Consider the following 19,377-nt stretch of genomic DNA (forward strand, 5'->3'; position numbering starts at 1 on the left):
CGTGTTCCAGATGGGAGCAGCATGAGTCTGAGCTTGCAAGGAAACCTTCAGTGGTACCTGGATAATGTACATTTCGCACTCTCATTCACATCGTTCCTTTTAAAGTATACCTCTAAAAGATGGCATGGGTGAAGCACAAACAGGTACATGTTGGGCTAACAATTTTTGTTAGCTAGTAACTTTTGTAGCCTTGTTTGCAAGGCGGACACGCTCATCTGGATTCCCACAGTTTGTGACCCATTTTGTTTTCCTTACATCATCGGTAGTTTTTGACCTGAAATAATGTGTTCAACATTTGGAATCTCTCCTCCCTCCTAAATAAAACAGATCAAGCAAACTGTTTTTATACAAAAATGTCTGAAAAACCATACTTTATGTCCCATGGTGTGGTTGGAAGGCACAGCAGTCTTGGGGAAACTAAGCAGGCCTGGATGTAGCCAATGCTTAGATGGGAGACCTCCAGTATACCTCATGCATATCCCCTTGAGTTCCATGGTAGAAGAAAGGTGGGCTATAAATGGAATAAAACAGAACTATTCCAAATTAATCTCTTCAGTTTAAAGCATTGTCGTTTCATTCTCTCAAATAAAAAGGTTATTCAATGCAACATTTAAAGTTGAAGAAAATCAATTAAAAAAATATCAATGTTGAAGGTTCAACCCTGCTCTCCATGCATTAAAAATAAAGTCTTCTTTATGTTGTTATGAATTATCTAGCATTTGGAATTTTCCACACAGTATTATATACAGCAACTCACTACCCAGAAGGAACCAACTTAAATGTCAAGTCTGATTAAGTGTATAATAAAGGACAGAAAGTTGGATAGGCAGGTTATAGCAATGCAAGAAAAGAGGGAGGGAATGAAGCTAGATGAATAAGAAACAAGCACACATACAGTTCCTTCTCTCCCACTTACAACCCATGGACTTGTAGTCTATATTGTGGGGGATTTCACTTGTAAGCCTATGGCTGGGTGAAAAGCAGGGTGTAAATCTATCCAATCAAAACTGGAAGATCCGACTGACTAAAGAAAAAGGATATTGGAGACTCTCCAAGAACACTTACAATGAGTAGGGTTGCCATCCTCCAGGTACTAGCTGGAGATCTCCTGCTATTACAACTGATTGCCAGCCGATAGAGATCAGTTTCCCTGGAGAAAATGGCCGCTTTGGCAATTGGACTCTATGGCATTGAAGTCCCTCCCCTTCCCAAACCCTGCCCTCCTCAGGCTCCACCCCAAAAACTTCCCACCGGTGGCGAAGAGGGACCTGGCAACCCTATTAAGCTGCCTTGTTATGAAGTTTTGGTAAAGATCACAAGAAAGGGATTGGAATTCCCCATTGGACTTCCAAGTAAACACATATGATATTGACCTGTTACATGTCTGGGTATCTCTTACATGTAATGCTGCAAGCCATTAGACCTGCATGGTGTTAAATAAGTATTAAAATACTTCATTCTGGAGCAAAGATGGCAGCTAACAAATGGGTGCAACGCAGAACTATTGAAACCAATAGATTTTAAAAATGGGATTCATCAAGAAATGTGCTCAAGATATTAACTTATGTTATATTTAATTATGCCCTCAATATTATAAAATAGGTCCATAAACAGATCTTGGGTGCATAACATGTAAAGTTCAGCATTTATTTTTTAATAGTAAAATCCTGCCTTTCTCCAAGGAGTTCAGGGGTGCATACTTGGTCCCTGACCTTCCAATTTACTCATCACAACAACTCAGTGAGGTAAGGTAGGCTGACTTATTCAAGGCTTCACAGCAGGGTGAGGATCCGCACCAGGGTCCCTCTAGATCATAGTCCAGTGTTGTGACCACTGTACCACTCTGTCATGTATGTCAACAGGAAGATTTTGCTTCAAGAAACCTTCTCAAACACACCTACATACTCATTTGCCAGAAGAGATGCATTGCTTTAGATCTGTTTTGTTCCTTAGCAACTGAGGACTTCAAATATTTACCTGGAGATTGTATGTATGAACCCAACCCATGTTAACAGTTACTTTTTAAATAATTAGTAAAAAAAAAAAAGTAATTCTGGTTGGTGACTCCTTGGCCTTTGAGCAAATGTTTGCATCAGCCTTGAGATTTATATTCTATCTAGGAGGTTTCAGTAAGGGGTCATTGATTAGAGAGACTCTAGTATCCTTACTGAAGCAAACAGGCAAAGAAACAAAGTGGAATGAATGCTACATCTGCATTTCTTAAGGGCACTTTATAGAAACAGAGGGACAGAAATTATGTCTCAATTCATGGAATCCAGCTGAGGTGTTTTCTCAGAAGACTGGTTGCAATGTAAATGATTTCTATGCTTCAGAAAAGACTGTGTGGGTCCAAGGAGAAACTGAAATTACAAGAGGATAAATTGGTGGAAAAACAAAATACCAGGTTAGGACCTTCAGGAAACAAAGGATACAGCTACAGTTGCCAATTTTTAATTTCTGATGGTCTGCAACTGGAGCCCAGCAGTTTTTGGGAAATACCTGGAGGTTTTTGGGGTGGAGTCTGAGGAAGGGTTTGGGGAGGGGAGGAACTTCAATGCAATAGAGTCCAATTGCCAAAGTGGCCATTTTCTCTGGGTGAACTGATCTCTATTGGCTGGAGACAAATTGTCATAGCAGGAGATCTCCTGCTAGTAACTGGAAGCTGGCAAACCTAGGAGTGGATAGGGAAGAGATGTTATTAGAAAGAGAAGACAGAAGCAGTACAAGAGACATTACACAATACTATGCAGGGCACAAAGGAAAATAAGATCGATAATGAAGATAAGAAGATCCAATCAGAGTGGATTTGAACTGCTCCCAACTAGTAATAAATTGGCAGAACAGGATGAAATAGTATACATAAGCTTCTAAATAAATTTACTTTCTGTTGCTGATTACCCTGAGCCATTTTGGTGAATACGGTTGCCAGGTCCCTCTTTGCCACCAGCAGGAAATTTTTGGGCAGAGCCTGAAGTGGGCGGGGTTTGGGGAGGGGAGGGGAGGGATTTCAATGCCATAGAGTCCAATTGCCAAAGCAGACATTTTCTCCAGGTGATCTGATCTCTAACGGCTGGAGATCAGTTGTAATAGCAGGAGATCTCCAGCTAGTACCTGGAGGTTGGCAACCCTGTGGAGGAGGCAAGAACTGTGTTGCATATTGCTTTAATAGGATTGCCAACCGCTCCAAGTGGGGGTTGGGGATCTCCCAGAATTGCAACTCATCTCCAGACTACAGAGATCAGTTCCCCTGGAGAAAATGGCAACTTTAGAGGGTGGATTTGATGGTACTATACCCGTCTAAGAGACCTTACCTCCAAATCTACAGGAGTTTCCCAAGCAGGAGTTGGCAAGCAACCTTATGCTTTGGGTCCATACTAAAAAGAAAAGCAAGGTATAAAAATCTAAACAACAACAACAAGGAATTCAGGGCAGTGGACCCTTTATAATGTTGTCCTCATAACAATCCTGTGAGTTGGTAAGCCTGAGAGACTTACCCAATTTCATTCAGGGATCTGATCTAAGGGCATCTCTAGGAGCCCAAGTCCAACACTTGATCCACACTAGCTGTTCAGCTTTGCTAATGGCCCCTGAAATTCTGCAGTTTATTTATGTCCTTTAATTTCTCCACGGAAGGCTCAGATTGATTAGCAATCGCAGCAAACATATAACCAGACCACATAAATAGCCTTTTAATAAAAGCCTCCAAAGATAAGACTCTTCCCCTTACTGGCTCACTCTAAGCAAAAAAAAAAAAAAAAAAAGCTCCCCTGAATTGCTTTCCAAGGCCACAATAAATCTGTCCGTTTCCACCTCAGAAGATAGCAATGACCAGGCAGCCAAACTGAAAGTACCCCTGTTCTTTGACCACAGAATTACTCCTCAAACCTGGGTTGTCAAAATGTAATGTGGGAACCTAGCCATGGAGCTATGAAAGGTCATTTGTCTGGCAAGCTTAAATTTCTGAGGCTGTCCTGCTCCATTTGTGTAGTTGTATCTAATATCTGAGGCCAAAATGAGACACAAAAGAAAAACGCCAATTCACATTTCTGAAGCAAGACTGGGTCTGAATGTTGCAGCCCATTCCTGAAATCCGGACCCAAAGGCCTTAGGAGGCCAACGAAGGCCGCCGCTGGGTTGCCTCCTAAGCCCGGCGCAGGCATTCCTTTCAGGAATGTGCTGTTAGTGTTCTGTCTCCAGATGCCTCCAGAACAGATGCTTTCAAACCGTGGTTAGGACTAAAGATTGCTTTCTGTCTTCTTGGCAAAGCTCCTGGGACTCCCCCCACCCCACTCTTCCAAGATGCAGCACATTGTCATTTCCCCCCCTGGCCTGCTCCTGAATCTTTTAACTGCAGCCTCATTCACAAATATTTAGCCTGTCAAACATTCCCCATCGCTTTGTTCCAGGCCAGAGAACAAAAATGTTATGATACATTTTTATGTGACAAGTTGTTGTTAGCAGGACAGGAACAGGGCCACTAAGAAAACTTGGCAATATTATTTGGCATGTGGCTTCCAAGGTAAACTGAACGCGCAAAAAGTTTGTTTTCAGCAATGCACACATCCTCATTCCCTGCTTGATAAAACACCAAAGTCAGACGTTGGGGTTGTACTGAACAAAGTCCATTGCCTAAATCCGCCTTTTCCAAAGCTTAATCCTTGGGAACTAAGGTTTAATTTTCAAATCTCCAATATCTTCCAGAAGGTTTGGGGATTACTGAGTGTAGGTGATACATTTTGGGAGAATCAGGAAGTGGGAGGAAAGATGTGTCATTTCCCACACAATTAGCCCTTTCCGCACGTCTCCATATCTTGTCTGTATTTTGACTGTGTGTCATTATAGGTGGAGATGCCATCTTTTATTTCATGCCTTTGGATCAGTGTAAATCACACTGTTGAGTGTGTAAGGAAAACATATCTGTTCAGAGTTTCTTAACAGCTACCCTCCCTTTTAAATTGGGTCCTATGCTGCTGTCTATGCAACATTAGCCTGAATTCGACTGATCAAGGGAGGCACGATAACATCTGGAGGCGAATGGAATTAGCTGAGTGTTTGAATTTGTGACTTTCAAGTGATTTCTACTACCCTTCCTTCCAGAAACAGACTTAAAGACTTTTGGGGAAAACTATTGCTGTGGAGTTTAATTGTTTTATTACCACTTGCTTTTATGGCCCGTGCCGTCACCAACCTGAAACCTAATTATTCTTTGGTGGTGGAGAGTGCCGTCAAGTCACAGATGACTTTTGGTGACCCCATAGGGTTTTCAAGGCAACAGATGTTCGGAAGTGGTTTGCCATTGCCTGCTTCCCCGTGGGCTGAAAGAATTCTGAGCTAACTATGACCTGCCCAAGGTCACTCAGCAGGTTTCATGTGGAGGAGTGGGGAATCGAACCTGATTCTCCAGATTAGAGTCCACCCCTCTTAACCACTACACCATGCTTGCCATCAAATCTGCCACCATACACTGGCCTGAAGAGTTCTTCTTAACACATGACTGAAAATGTTGCCTAAAATCTGCTTTTTAACTTTTGTAATATCTGGACTGATGAAGAGTTCTGGGGAAGTTGAAAGCTTACGCGCTGTTATGTGTCATTGGGTTGGTGCCAATAAAGATATTATTTGGATTGTGTTCTTGACTTTGCAGATTGCTTACCATGCTCAAGGCAAATGGAACACCCCGAAGGTAAGCATTAAAAAAAAAAAACTTTTCACTCACCTGGCATCACTTTAGCCAAAGCCTTGTAAAACTCAACAAGCGAAATTGGTGAGGTTTCACTTGCTACATTTCTGGCTGAGCAGACTTGATCCAAGGCAGTTTGGGAGTCCTGAAAGAAGCAATGTGTGTATACAGAGGGAATAGAAATGAGCCTCATCCCTCCAGGCACCTCTCTCAGAACCCTTTCATAAATCACAGTCATCAAGAAGGCTTTCCTTACAGAGACAGTTTCATGCTGGAATCATAATATTTAAAAACATTTTGGTGTGACCATCTTATGGAGATGTTGGTATGTCATTTGGGCATGTGATGAACTGCTCAAAGTTGCAATTTTAGCCATCTAAGCTGCCCCGATTGACTGCCAGAGGACCATTTGTAGGTTGCTCTGAGTTCTTTGGAGGAAAAATGGGCCATTAATGTGGTAAACAGACTCAAGGAGGATTGCAATCCCACTCATTTTAAGTCCTTTTTCACAAGGTCAAGGAACTTGTGGTGGTAGCACACCCCTCCGTACAACTGCACATTCATCGGAAGGTTTGAACAGAACCTGTGTGCATGCAGAGGGCCGATGCACAGGCCCTCTACAAGCCTTTGGCTTAGGGTTGCCAGGTCCCTTTTCGCCACTGGCGGGAGGTTTTGGGGGCAGAGCCTGAGGAGAGTGGGGTTTGGGGAGGGACTTCAATGCCATAGAGTCCAATTGTCAAAGTGGCCATTTTCTCTATTGGCTGGAGATCAGTTGTAATAGGAGATCTCCAGCTAGTACCTGGAGGTTGGCAGCCCTACTTTGGCTGGATGCACAGATGTCAAGGGAACCCTCCACCCCCAAACACACACTTGTTCAGTGTACATCAATATAATATAAAATATGTCGTTCATTATGACTGACATTTGAAACCAGCATGAGCATTTCATTTATTTTAGCACCTTTTTACCCGGCCCTTCCTCCAAGGTGCCCATGGCAGCATTTATGGTTCTCTGCTCTCCTCCATCCTAACCTTGCAACACGCCTGTGCAGTAGGTTAGACTAAGGGCGAAAACGCATGGTCGCTTTAGCCTCCTTTATTCCCTGTTTCAGCTCTACTAGGTTGATACCTGCACACATATGAGAGACATATACTAACCAGTATTACAACTAGAACCAATCCGACCAGATGTTTGAGTAACAGGTAATAGATTTTACAACCTATACACATGCCTGGTTGGGTTTGAACTGTTTGTATATGTATGTATGTATTTATTTATTTCTGTAAATGTGTGTAGGCTTAATATGTGTTTTAATGACTGATAAAGGCCCAATAGGCCGAAATGCATTTGGTATGTGGTTACAGAGATCAACCCTAGGAAATACCATTGTGCTATTTTAATGTTTTTAAATATTTTTAACCTTAGCACTTTTGTTTTCAGGTTGGGTTTTATTACCCTCTTTTTTCTTCAAAAAAACACATGCGTTTTTGCTGAGCTGCGTCTGATCCTGGCTGAATCGTGGCTGAAACAGGGAATAAAGGAGGGTAAAGCTACCGTGCGTTTTCTCCCTAAGAGTGACTGGCCCATGGTCATCCATTGAGTTTCATGGTGAGCAAGGATTTGAACCTGGGTCTCCCAGATCAGAGTCCAGTCCCCTAACCACTATAACGCACTGGCACAAATACTAAGCAGGTCACAATCTCTCCATACCTCAGCTATACAGTGTTACTGAACATGACTCAGGATATTATTTGGAGGCAGAGATGGGAAATTGAATCTCAAGGTAATAATAGGACAATCCATTTACTCACTGGTAGACCCATCAAATCCATTACTAGTTAATCAAGAGCTGGGCGTGGGTCATTTTTTAAAAGGTAGTTTTTATTTCAGGAAAAAAAGGGAATTTAAAATACAATACAATGTTAATTCACATTTTTTCCCATTTTGAAACAACTCACCCTCTAATTTTTAAAAAAAACAAAGGATCATTAGATATTACATCTGCATCTTTAAAGATGGGTCACTTCTGTAAAGTTTTTGTAATAGCTGTGATTAAAAAAAACAACAAATTTAAGTAGCAGTACATTTCCTTAATTCCTAGATTCAGGCTGATTTCATTCTCTTGAAGCGAGATGGCTTTCAGCCAAGCACGCCAGTGTAACTGGCTTATGGATTGTGCAATAGTGCATTGTTGGTACAGGTCAAGAGCATCCTGTATCATAGTGTGGGGGTGTAAAGAGAGAACCTATCAGAAAACCTTTACATTTATTTAATAATAGATGCATGAAAAGAGAAAAGCAGAACAGCCTGACAGGATGCCTTTAACTGTCTGATGTAGATGCCAATATTCCCCCCCCACCCCAGACATAGGGTCAGGGAGAGGGGTGGCAGTACTCATCAGGGAATCTTTCTCTTTCAGGGCACTCCCCACTCCAAAGATCTCTGGTATTGATTGTGTAGGTCTGGTGTGGAATGCTTAAGAGAGGTTGGCTATCTAGCTGGTGTATCGTCCACCTAGCACATCAGGAGATACCCCATCAGTAAGGTTGCCAACCTCCAGGTAATTACTCAAAAGGTACACCACTGTGTAAGTACAGAATGTAAGGAAGCAAACACAGGAGCGAAAGTGTATCACAAAGTGCAAAATATAATATGATACAAGCTACATAACATGAAAAACAGGACCAATGACAGTGCAACAATATATCTGTCCTAATAGCGATACATAGCCAAGTAAATAACACAGGATAACTATCCCCAAATGGGCTCACATGTGTTATAAAAGTCCAATATTGCTCTCAAGGATATAAAAGACTGAATTATGACAATGAGATCTGAGATGAGAGAAGGAAGCTCCCCAAATGATAAACCATTAAAAGAAGAATTAAACTTTGCAAAGGAGATGGAGAGCTACAAAGGACTACCGAAGGATATACATCTGCGAGAAGAAATTGAACCAACCCAATTGACAACCATGGATATGAATGTAAGAGACTTTGATTTTTGGCTGTACGATTTACCTGATGAACTTTTCAAAGTCAACTGGGAGAATTTAAAAGGGCAAAAAGCTGGAAATATCGGGATTTTTCTTCTCACCTTAGGGATGGAAGAAAACACGTTGCAGATTCACTATCTCCCATCAATTTTCACAGAGGGAATTGCACTAACAACTTCCATGGATGCCCTTCGACGCTTAAAGTTACTGGGAAAAAGAGGAAGATGCTGGAAATTTAAGATAAAGAGACTGGGTCAAAGGGTTTAGTTTTTCTCGGGATTTAATCAAAATGGACTGATCAAATGGCTAGGCTTTGATAAAAATAGAATAATTAATGGCATTAACATAACTGGTACTTATTAGATATGTGGGAGAAATGGAGGAATTAGAATATTCATTTTTAAAGGAAGTTAAAAATGATACTTATTATCTAATCCATTATATATTATAAAAATAATGCTTTTTATATCTGTTCTTCTTTCTTTTTTATTTTTTATTTTTCTTTTTTTTTTCTTTATTTCAATATAGGTAAATGAAATAGCAAACGTTATAAACAATATTAGGATTAGAATCTTAAACAAAGGAGATTACAAATAAATGACAAGATTGAGGGAGGTGTAGGGGAAGTCTTTATATTTTATTTTTTATCTATATATGTATGTATTTCCAGCAATTATTAATTAGAATTTATACTCTGATGTTCACTTATATTGATTGTTGAACACTTTGTCTAATCAGTATAGAAAAATAATAAAAAAAATTTTTTTTTTAAAGTCCAATATTGGTACAACAGCCTGTAAGAGTATATGTAATAGTGAATCTTCTTATTTTCAGATGTTCTTCAGCCAGGTACAAGAGAAAAAAGCAGGTTCCAAATGTCAAGAAAAGAAGGGGAGACGGCTGTTTCTGATTCTTCTTCAGTCCCTCTTCAATTCAATGCATGACTGTACAAAGTCTCCTCTCAATTTATACCTGGAACCACCTCTAGTATAATCCAATTTTCATTATTTCCATTATTAAGAAAGTCAGATCGGTTCCCAGAGGAACCAGTGGGAGGTTTTTGGGGTGGAGCCTGAGGAGGATGAGGTTTGGGGAGGAACTTCAATGCCGTAGAGTCCAATTGCCAAAGCAGCCATTTTCTCCAGGGGAACTGATCTCTATCAGCTGGAGATCAGTTGTAATAGCAGGATATCTCCAGCTAGTACCTGGAGGTTGGCAACCCTAGCAGAGAGATATAACCACCCTGTTTGCTATGAACAAGTAACACCTGCAAGCTGGCATGGAAACTCCTGGAGATATTTTTATTTGCCTTTTTAAATTGATAGTTCTCCTCCCTCTCTGGAACAGTATAAGGCATGTAGTAAAATGTAATAAGGTTTATTACAGCGTTAGAAAACAAGGCAATAAAAGAGTTTAAAACATGACATACATAATGACATAATGAGGAAGTTGATGCTGTTGCTGCAGGCTTTTGGGCAGGAAACAGGATTCGCCATTTAGCAGAACTCCCGATCTGATCAAGTATGAATCTGCACATGGAATAGTTCATTTGTAAGAATTCCTGTCTAGTAGTGCTGCTGTGATGGCTGCAACTGTCATCTTTTCTAATGGCCCAAATGCTATGCCTCAATAACCTCAGAAATGTAGTAGGTGAAACTGTTCCTGGCATGGGAATAAACAGTATAAAGTTTCAATTGCTTAGTTTCTGGGTGCCAGGCTGCTGTTTAAAGAACAAGGGGGGGGGGAATTGCAACCTTACCCCTCTAACTGCACCTGCGCCTTTGGAATGATGAAATCTGCTATTTAATCCTGTGTAATTAAAGCATGCGGTCACAATCCAGTGCCCAGTTATGCCCTCTTAATTTCCATGGAAATGAATGATGAGTTTAAGTACACATCAGTCTCGGTTGGGTCATGGCATACTGAGGGTGAGGAAGATCTTGTTTGTTGAAGGCAAATCTAGGGGTCTATAGGGTTCTCCCCCCCACCGACACCAATCAGTTGCAGTGACTTTCAACCAAGTGGAATTCTAGCCCAAATACACTGACTGCAAAGACAGAATTGTCAGGATCATGGATACAAATCATAAAAATCATTTTTGACCACAATTTTCAAAGGCTGGCTGGTTGCTATCAGAAGGTAAGCAGCAAACCAAGAATAAACTAGGAGCCCTAACCTATTTCAGGAAGGAAATTGACTTGTGTTAATTTCAGCTTTTTTAAAATCCCATTTTTGGGGTCCCTGCTGCAATGCAAACAAGCTTTCATTTCCTCACTGGTGTTGTACACACACACACATGATGCCGGTCACAATTATACTGTGATTAGGACTATCAGCTAGGGTTGCCATCTGCTTAGAGAAAAAATAAAGGCCAAATAGGATGCTATTTATCTCCATACCATGAACTCCTGATTAAGCCTCTATTAAAAGGATATTTTTCTCCAGGCCTGTTTATTTTATTGATTGATTTTATTTGTGTGTGCGTTAAGTCCCCTCAGGTCACTTCTGACTTATAGCAACCCTATGAATTATGGTGACCCTATGATTTTATGACCTCTAAAACATCCTATCATTAACAGTCTTGCTCAAGTCTTGCAAACCAAGGGCCCTCCATTTTATTCTCACAACAACCCTGTGAGGTAGGTTAGGCTGAGAGTACATGACTGGCCCAAGGTCACCCAGCAAGCTTCCGTGTCAGAGTGGGGAGTGGGGATTTGAACCTGGGTCTCCCAGAATCTAGTGTGACACTAACCACCCTAACAATTAGCTCTTTGGCCTCCTTTCACAAGCAGGCTTTTGACAGACAAAGCTTTGGCCATCCCTGCATCTACATGCTGGGAAATGTGTCATCTACTCAATTTCTGCACACTACAAAACAGTTAAAAGCACCAAAGCCTTGCCTGAAAGATAGCTGGCAATCTTAGCTGTGGTTAAGGTGTCCTACACAACAGACTTGATTCGTTTCTATGCCTTGAACAGAGATTTGATGTCCAAAAGTCAGCAGGTGAAGTTTTCCTAGCTTAGAACTTACCTGTGAATTGCTGCAGATCCAATGGTTCTGAAGAGGACAGTCACAAGGGGTTGTTTGAAAATTAGCAATCCCATCTTAAACCAGTTTCAGAGGCCTACAGGATAGGCCCAAATGAAACAACAGAACACCACTGGTGGTTACATACAGCTCTCAGCTCACAGTGGTTCAGCACATCATTCACGACCTATAAACTATGCTGGACAATAATACTTCTCTTTCACAGGCATTGGGAGGCAAACCTTTTCTTGCTCACAGTCACCTAACTTTAAACAACTTCTCCCCCACAACAATGCCCTTTCTAACACGGACATGGGCTCTGGACCAGGGCCTGCAACACACAATGTCCTTCCACTCTCTACATTGGGCAAATAGGACAGTCCCTATGCAAAAGAATAAATGGACATAAATTCAATATCAAAAATACAACACTCAAAAAACCAGTGGGGAGAACATTTTAATCTTCCAGGTCATTCCATTGCTGACCTAAAAGTGGAAGTACTCAAACAGAAATTTCAAGGGGAGATTACAATGTGAGATTGCTGAATGTGAGTTCATTTACAAGTTCAGAACAATAGACCCCCACCCCCACCCAGGGCTGAATAGGGACATAGGATTCTTCTTATCTTGCCCCAAGCGTTTCCCCTCTACCCTAATCAAGCAGATTACAATGCACATTGTACCTCTGTATCCTGAGCTCCTTCTTTGCAACCCCCCCTTCTGACTGGGGAAGAAGAAGACGAAGACGAAGAAGAAGAGTTGGTTTTTATATGCTGACTTTCTCTACCACTTAAGGGAGACTCAAACCGGCTTACAATCACCTTCCCTTCTCCTCCCCACAACAGACACCCTGTGAGGTAGGTGGGGCTGAGAGAGCTCTAACCGCGCTGTAACTTGCCCAAGGTCACCCCGTTGCCTTTGTGTGCAGGAGTGGGGAAACAAATCCAGTTCACCAGATTAGCGTCCGCCGCTCATGTGGAGGAGTGGAGAATCAAACTCGGTTCTCCAGATCAGAGTCCACCGCTCCAAACCACCGCTCTTAACCACTACACCACGCTGGATTCAATTTCAACTCATATCTGAGGAAGGGAGCTTTCACTCTTGAAAGCTTATATCCCAAAAATCTTGTTAGCCTCTAAGGTGCTACTGGACACAAATCTAGCTATCCTAAGCTGAGGTTGAACGGAAGACGATATATGGACTTCAGTAAGCTGTTTTTCTTTAAACCAGTTATCAAAAGGTCACTCTGTGTTAGTGAGATACACTTCCTTATTTGAGCAAGCACCCTGACTTATAGAAAGTTCAGGGTTGTTTTTTTCCCCCCTTTTTAAAGCTACCAGCATTTTTTAGACAGGCTCAAGGCTTTTACCAGCTGTATGAAAGACAGAAACAAATAGGTAAAGCTTTTTCTAGCAGAGAAATGCAGTGGTGGAGTGTGTGTGTGTGTGGGTGGGTTCACCTGTTTTCTTCTGGTGATGTTGAAAACCCTCCAAATGTAGCAGCTGGAGAGAATTCATAGGTGCAAAAACCGGCGCACTTTTCAAGAAGTGTTCTGCAATTTTTGTCCGTGAGATTTCCCCGTCGTCCCCTTTGGGTTCCCGGTCTTTCTGCACATCATCAAATCATTTTACTAACATTACCAGTTTCACATTCTTTGAGTCTGCATCAAAATCAAGTTTCCCTGTCTGGTTTTTTTTTTTTTTCCAATTTAGTTTTTAATTCCCCTTTCCTTCCATACACAAACATTTCTTCTATCTGTGGCCAAATGTGTCTAATGGCTTGGAGGAAGGAGAAAAAAACTCTGCAGTCTAACCTATTTTATGCCAGTCAGAAACATGCCGTTTCATTTTTGGGTAGGTGTGTGTGTGAGTATGTGTGAGTGTGTGGTCCAAATGATTCAGCCTTTGAATGGCTAGTGCTACCCAGCAACCCAGAGTAAGAGAGCTTTCTGATTGGCTGTCGCCCAAAGAACTGTGCTCTGTGCCCGTGTGTGTTGCAAGCCAGGCAGAGCTCAGAATCCTAATCTGTATGAGGAGAGAACTGCCACACTCCCTCCCTCCCTTCCCTTACAACATTACTAAATCACCCATCAGGCACGCCGAGCTTCAACTGAACCCTGCTGCACAGAGCTTGAGGGAAGCGGTGAAGCACCACGCACATAATTTCTTACCTGTGCTGTGCCCTGAATACAGTATGAGCTGCTGCTGCTGCCACCACCACCACCACCACCTCCTCCTCCTCCTGTAGCAGTTTTGGAGTGATGCGCAGCTCTTTCAGCTTGAAAAGGCAGCGCTCTCTTATTGCTCTAGCTAACTACGCCAGCGTGATGCAGCTGGGATTCCCAGGGCAGCTGACAGGTTAAAACAAAACCCACAAAATAAGAAATCATCTTTTGGGCTTGCCATCAAAAGCGTTGGCAGTACTAGGAGCCATCTGGCGTGGGAGGGAGGAGGAGTAACAAATTCGGCACCTCCTCTAAACACTTCCCCGTTCTGCATTATGTTCCTGTCCCTCATGACTGGGTTTAGGGGCAGGCAACCCTGGGGCACCGGGCTCATGTTGCGCCTGTCAGAGGCCGTCTATTCAAGTTAGCCACTCAACAGCTGAAACAAGTAGGCCAAACGGTTTCTTTTTGCCTCGCAAAGCTAGCAACCCCGAATTGCATGGCCAGCATGATGCTGATGGTTATTGGTTGTTGTTTTTAAAGGGAAATTGACAATATTGATGCTACTCAGCATTGGTGTACAGTTCCGTTTCTTGGCATGAGTACATTTTCCTAATAAGCTACTGGAACAGAAGAAACAGTGGTTTTTTTTATCTGCTTCTGTATCCCATGATTAGGAACAAATTTGACTGCACAGATTTATTTATTTGTCTCAATATTATACTCTGCTTTTGTCCCTGGACAGAGACATCTGGTCTTGGCCCAGTTGAGAGATAAAATATTTACAACTTTCCTGGTGTTGTGCTTTACACTATGGCCATCTGATCTGAAAACAAAGTTAGAAAAGAACTCTGGAGACATCTAGTACAACCCCGTTTTGACAGGGTAGATCTGTCCGACCCATTCCTGAGAGAGTCTCACTTTGTCGTCCCTTAACAACACACAGGGAAAGAGAGAGATCTCATTTCTCTTGGCAAAATCATCAGTTGTTTGACTCCAGTTCTCAACATTCACCCTACATTGCTTCTGTGGTCACATGAATATACTCCTTCCCATCTTTTTATCTAGGTAGGTTGCAGAACCAGAATCAGGCTTAAGCTTCTTTACAAAAGGCTCTGTTGCAGAACAAGGGGTCCAGGAGGCATTCTGGAAGAAAGAAAAGCATTCTGCTTCCTCTTAAAAGATGCAGACTCTTTGACAGCCTGCATAGTGTAGTCTTTAAATCTGGGGTGGCCACACACTGGCTAACATATATCTTTAATTATTCTTCAGAGGCTACTGTAGCCTGTTGTGCAGTGTTTCAGGGTGCAAAAAGATATCCAGAACCTCTTAAAGAGCAGCAATGGGTAACTGTGTGAAGAGAAAAACTTAGCCAACTTCAGCCACTAGTAGTGCTGCCAAACTTCAGGTGGTGCCTGGAGATCTCCTGAATCTCTAGACTACATGGACCAGTTCCCTTAAAGAAAATGGCTGCTTTGGAGATGGACCTCACAGAAGTCCCTCCCCAAACCCAACCCTCTCAAGGCCCAACCCCCAAATCTCCAGGAACTTTCCAGCCCAAAGTTGACAACCCTAGCTGCTAGCTCTGCTGTGCTGGGAAAAGCACTCTCCAGTCTCTCATGGAGGCTATGCAACAGAATATGGTGATGGAATAGACTGTACTGCTTCAAATGGTAGGCAACGGGTGGGTCATATTTTAATCCCCCCTCCTGTAAAAATTCCCTACAATCAAAACATTACATCAGGGAGAAAGGTTCTAGTTTAGCCCTTCATATGTTGTGCTAGTTTGTATTTTCAGAAAATTATTAATGTAGGGGAACTTTGAAAGTTGTTATCCCTCCCCTGCCATCTGAAGTGGTACCACCTCAATACTTAGGGTTGCCAGGTCCCAGGGCTGGGTTTGGGGAGGGGAGGGACTTCAATGCCATAGAGTCCAAGTGCCAAAGCAGCCATTTTCTCCAGGTGAACGGCTCTTTCTCGGCTGGAGATCAGTTGTAATAGCAGGAGATCTCCAGCTAGTACCTGGTGGTTGGCAACCCTATCAATACTCCACCATCTCCTTTTACTGCAAGAGTAGAACCAGGTTGAGAGCTGGGTGGGTTGGGCAGGAGTTCATTCACCATCACAGCCATTCTTGGTATACAGCTGAACCTGCACAGGGTGCCTTTCACATAGGGTTGCCAGGTCCCTCTTCACCACCAGTGGGAGGTTTTGGGGCGGAGCCTGAGGAGGGTGTGATTCAGGGATGGGAGGGACTTCAATGCCATAGAGTCTAATTGCCAAAGTAGCCCTTTTCTCCAGGGGAACTGATCTCTATCGGCTGGAGGTCAGTTGTAATAGCAGGACATCTCCAGCTAGTACCTGGAGGTTGGCAACCCTCCTTTCACAGCTAGAACTCCAACTGAATTGACATGGATCTTTCTTATGATTATGAAGACCCAACATTTCCAAGAAAGGTCAGTGTGAGAGAGAGAGAGAGACAGACAGACAGACATTGTTGTGTTCTTTCAGAAGGCACAAAGGTAGGGTTGCCATCTCCAGGATGGGAAATACCTGGAAATTTTGGGGGTGGAGCCTGATGAGGGTGGGGTTTGGAGAGGGGAGGGACTTCAATGCCATGGAGTCCAGTTGCCAAAGTGGCCATTTTCTCCAGTTGAACTGATCTCTGTCACTTGGAGATCAGTTGTAACAGTGGAGGTTGGCAACCCTAAACAAAGGTGATTGAGGGTCTTCTGTTGGGGTTGCCATTGATTATGCAGTGAGAGCCAGCATCTTCTAGGACCCTAGAAACCCAGATTCTAATTCCCTCTCACCCATGAAACCTGCTGGGCGACCTTGGCCAGTCACTGCCTCTTAGCCTAACCTGCTGTGAAGATAAAATGGAAGAAGGCAGCACTCTGCATCCTGGAAATCTTGCCCAATTTTTTGTCGTCTTCTCACTTCTGAGACTTCACCAGACCTTTCCCAAACACTTACCAGGATGACAATAAGGGTAAGAATCTTCTTGTTTCAAAAGTACAGTTCTTAGGATATCAAAATGCAAATCAACTAATAATTTCTGGAACCTTGTAACTGCAGGATTAGGGTTGCCAGGTCCCTCTTCACCACCAGTGGGAGGTTTTTGGAGCAGAGCCTAAGGAGGGTGGGGTTTGGGGAGGGGAGGGACTTCAATGCCATAGAGTCCAATTGCCATGGCCACTTTCTCCCGGTGAACTGATCTCTATCAGCTGGAGATCAGTTGTAATAGCAGGAAATCTCCAGCTAATACCTGGAGGTTATGTGTTACATTTTATCATATATTACTTTGCACATTTCTATATTGTGTGTTGTACTTTGTACATATTCTGTTGCTTCTCCTTTGTTATATAGTAGGTAATGTGAGTTGTAGAGCCTCAGGGCTGATTGGTTTATGTGAGTACCTGGAGGTTGGCAACCCTATGTAGAATCCTCACAGTCTTAATTGTATTAATATAGAAAACTGGAGGGACCTGGTAATCCTACTCACAATGCATATGCAATGAATGTGTTCCTTTAATTTAACCAACTTGTTTTTGATGTTCTTTATTTCTCAGCCCTGGCATACATGTGGATTTCCAGGTACATATATAAACAAATGCCCAATTAAAAACTGTTAACCACTAGTATTACAATATTTTGGTGGGGTTTTTTTTTAAAAAAACCTGTCTGCAGTAAATTAACATTTCAGTTCAAAAATTTCTCTGTGTAAATTCTGCCGTTGGCTTTCAAACAGTTATATCCCTTTAATATTACCTAATTTAGTCAGAAAGGAAATGGGAATAGCAGGGGGTTCTCTCCTTGGAGAAAGAAAGACAGATTTTGACTCTTGTCCTTTCTTGTTATCTTGCTTCAAAAGAAAGACTTTCAGTGTTCAGAAGGTATTTTGTTTTTTTAAAAAAGGTAATGCCCTTGAATTCTGTAGAATGCTATCATTTCCAGAAACTGAGAATCACATTGCTCTGGCAGGGTTAATTCGGATGGTGATTTCTAGACTGTGCAAATGCCAGATAGCAGTGAGCAGTCTTCACAACAATCTTAGCCCCAGGTGCCAAAGAATCCCTCCCTTGGCTGTATGTTTTAATCAGGTATCAGAATGTGCAAACAACAAGCTACCCTCTGTGAAGATTTTCTCTGTGGAAGCCTAGAGGTTCGGCACTGGTACGTCTCATGGAAGGCCACAGTAGTATTAAATATGCTCAAAGCAATTTTCTTTTCTTTTTTGTTTTTTTGCCGTCAAGTCACAGCTGACTTACCAGCAACCTTGTAGGGTTTTCAAGGCAAGACGTTCAGGGTGGTTTGCCATTGCCTGCCTCCACGCCGCAACCCTGGTATCCCTTGGAGGTCTCCTATCCCAATACTAGCCAGGGTCGAGGCTGAGAGAGTGTGACTGGCAAAAGGTCACCCAGCAAGTTTCCTTGGCAGAGTGGGGATTCAAACCTGGGTTTCCCAGATCCTAGTCTGACACTTCAACCACTACACCATACTGGCAAGCCTACATGACCCCTTTCTCAAACACTCCCATTGACTAGAGACCAGGGTGCTGCCTTGACCCAGATGTCCCAGGCTAGCCCACTCTCATCATATCTTGGAAGCTAAGCCGGGTCAGCCCTGATTAGTATTTGGATGGGAGACCACCCAAGGAGTCCAGGGCGAACCACCTCTGAACATCTCTTGTCTTGAAAACCCTACAGGAGTCACCATAAGTTGGCTGCGATTTGATGGCACTTTCCTCCAGGGTGCTAAGAACTCATTCCACCCATCTCTTCCAGCTAGAATACCCAAGGGGCTTGATGTTCTCTAGATATGATGCTACTCTTAAAAATAAAATTAAGGAGGCATTTAGTGGTTGGGGATAAGTCTGACATATATACCGGGTGCATTTAGGAAAAGATAACTGACTTGTTGTGTGCAATAACAAGGGAAAACAATAAGGACACCACTGCGCTGCAGTGGTCGGACTGGGATCTGGAACACCCGTGTTTGAATCTCCACTCTGCCATGGAAGGTTGCTGGGTGACCTTGGGCCCGTCACATACTCTAAGCCTAACCTACCTCAAAGGGTAGTTGTGAGGATAAAATGGAGGGGAGGAGAATGACACTCATTGCTCTGGGTCCCCATTGAGGAGAAAGGTGGGATATAATTAGGGTTGCCAGCTCTGGGTTGGGAATTACCTGAAGGTTTTGAGGGTGGAACCTGAGGAGGGTGGGGTTTGGGGAGGGGAGGGACTTCAATGTAATACAGTCCAATGGCCAAATCGGACATTTTCTCCAGGTGAACTGATCTCTATCGGCTGGAAATCAGTTGTAATAGCAGGAGATCTCCAGCCACCACCTGAAGGTTGGCAACCCTAGATATAAATATATACATTTCCTTAATGAAAGGAATAGGGGAGCTGGAGCAGTCTGCCCAGGGTTAATCTTGTAAAGGAGATGCAAAGGCATTACAGGCTTAGACTGCTAAGCAGTCTTCTACCCTTAAGCAGCATACAAGG

The sequence above is a fragment of the Euleptes europaea genome, chromosome 8, assembly GCF_029931775.1.
Source record: "Euleptes europaea isolate rEulEur1 chromosome 8, rEulEur1.hap1, whole genome shotgun sequence".
In the NCBI taxonomy this organism is placed as follows: domain Eukaryota; kingdom Metazoa; phylum Chordata; class Lepidosauria; order Squamata; family Sphaerodactylidae; genus Euleptes; species Euleptes europaea.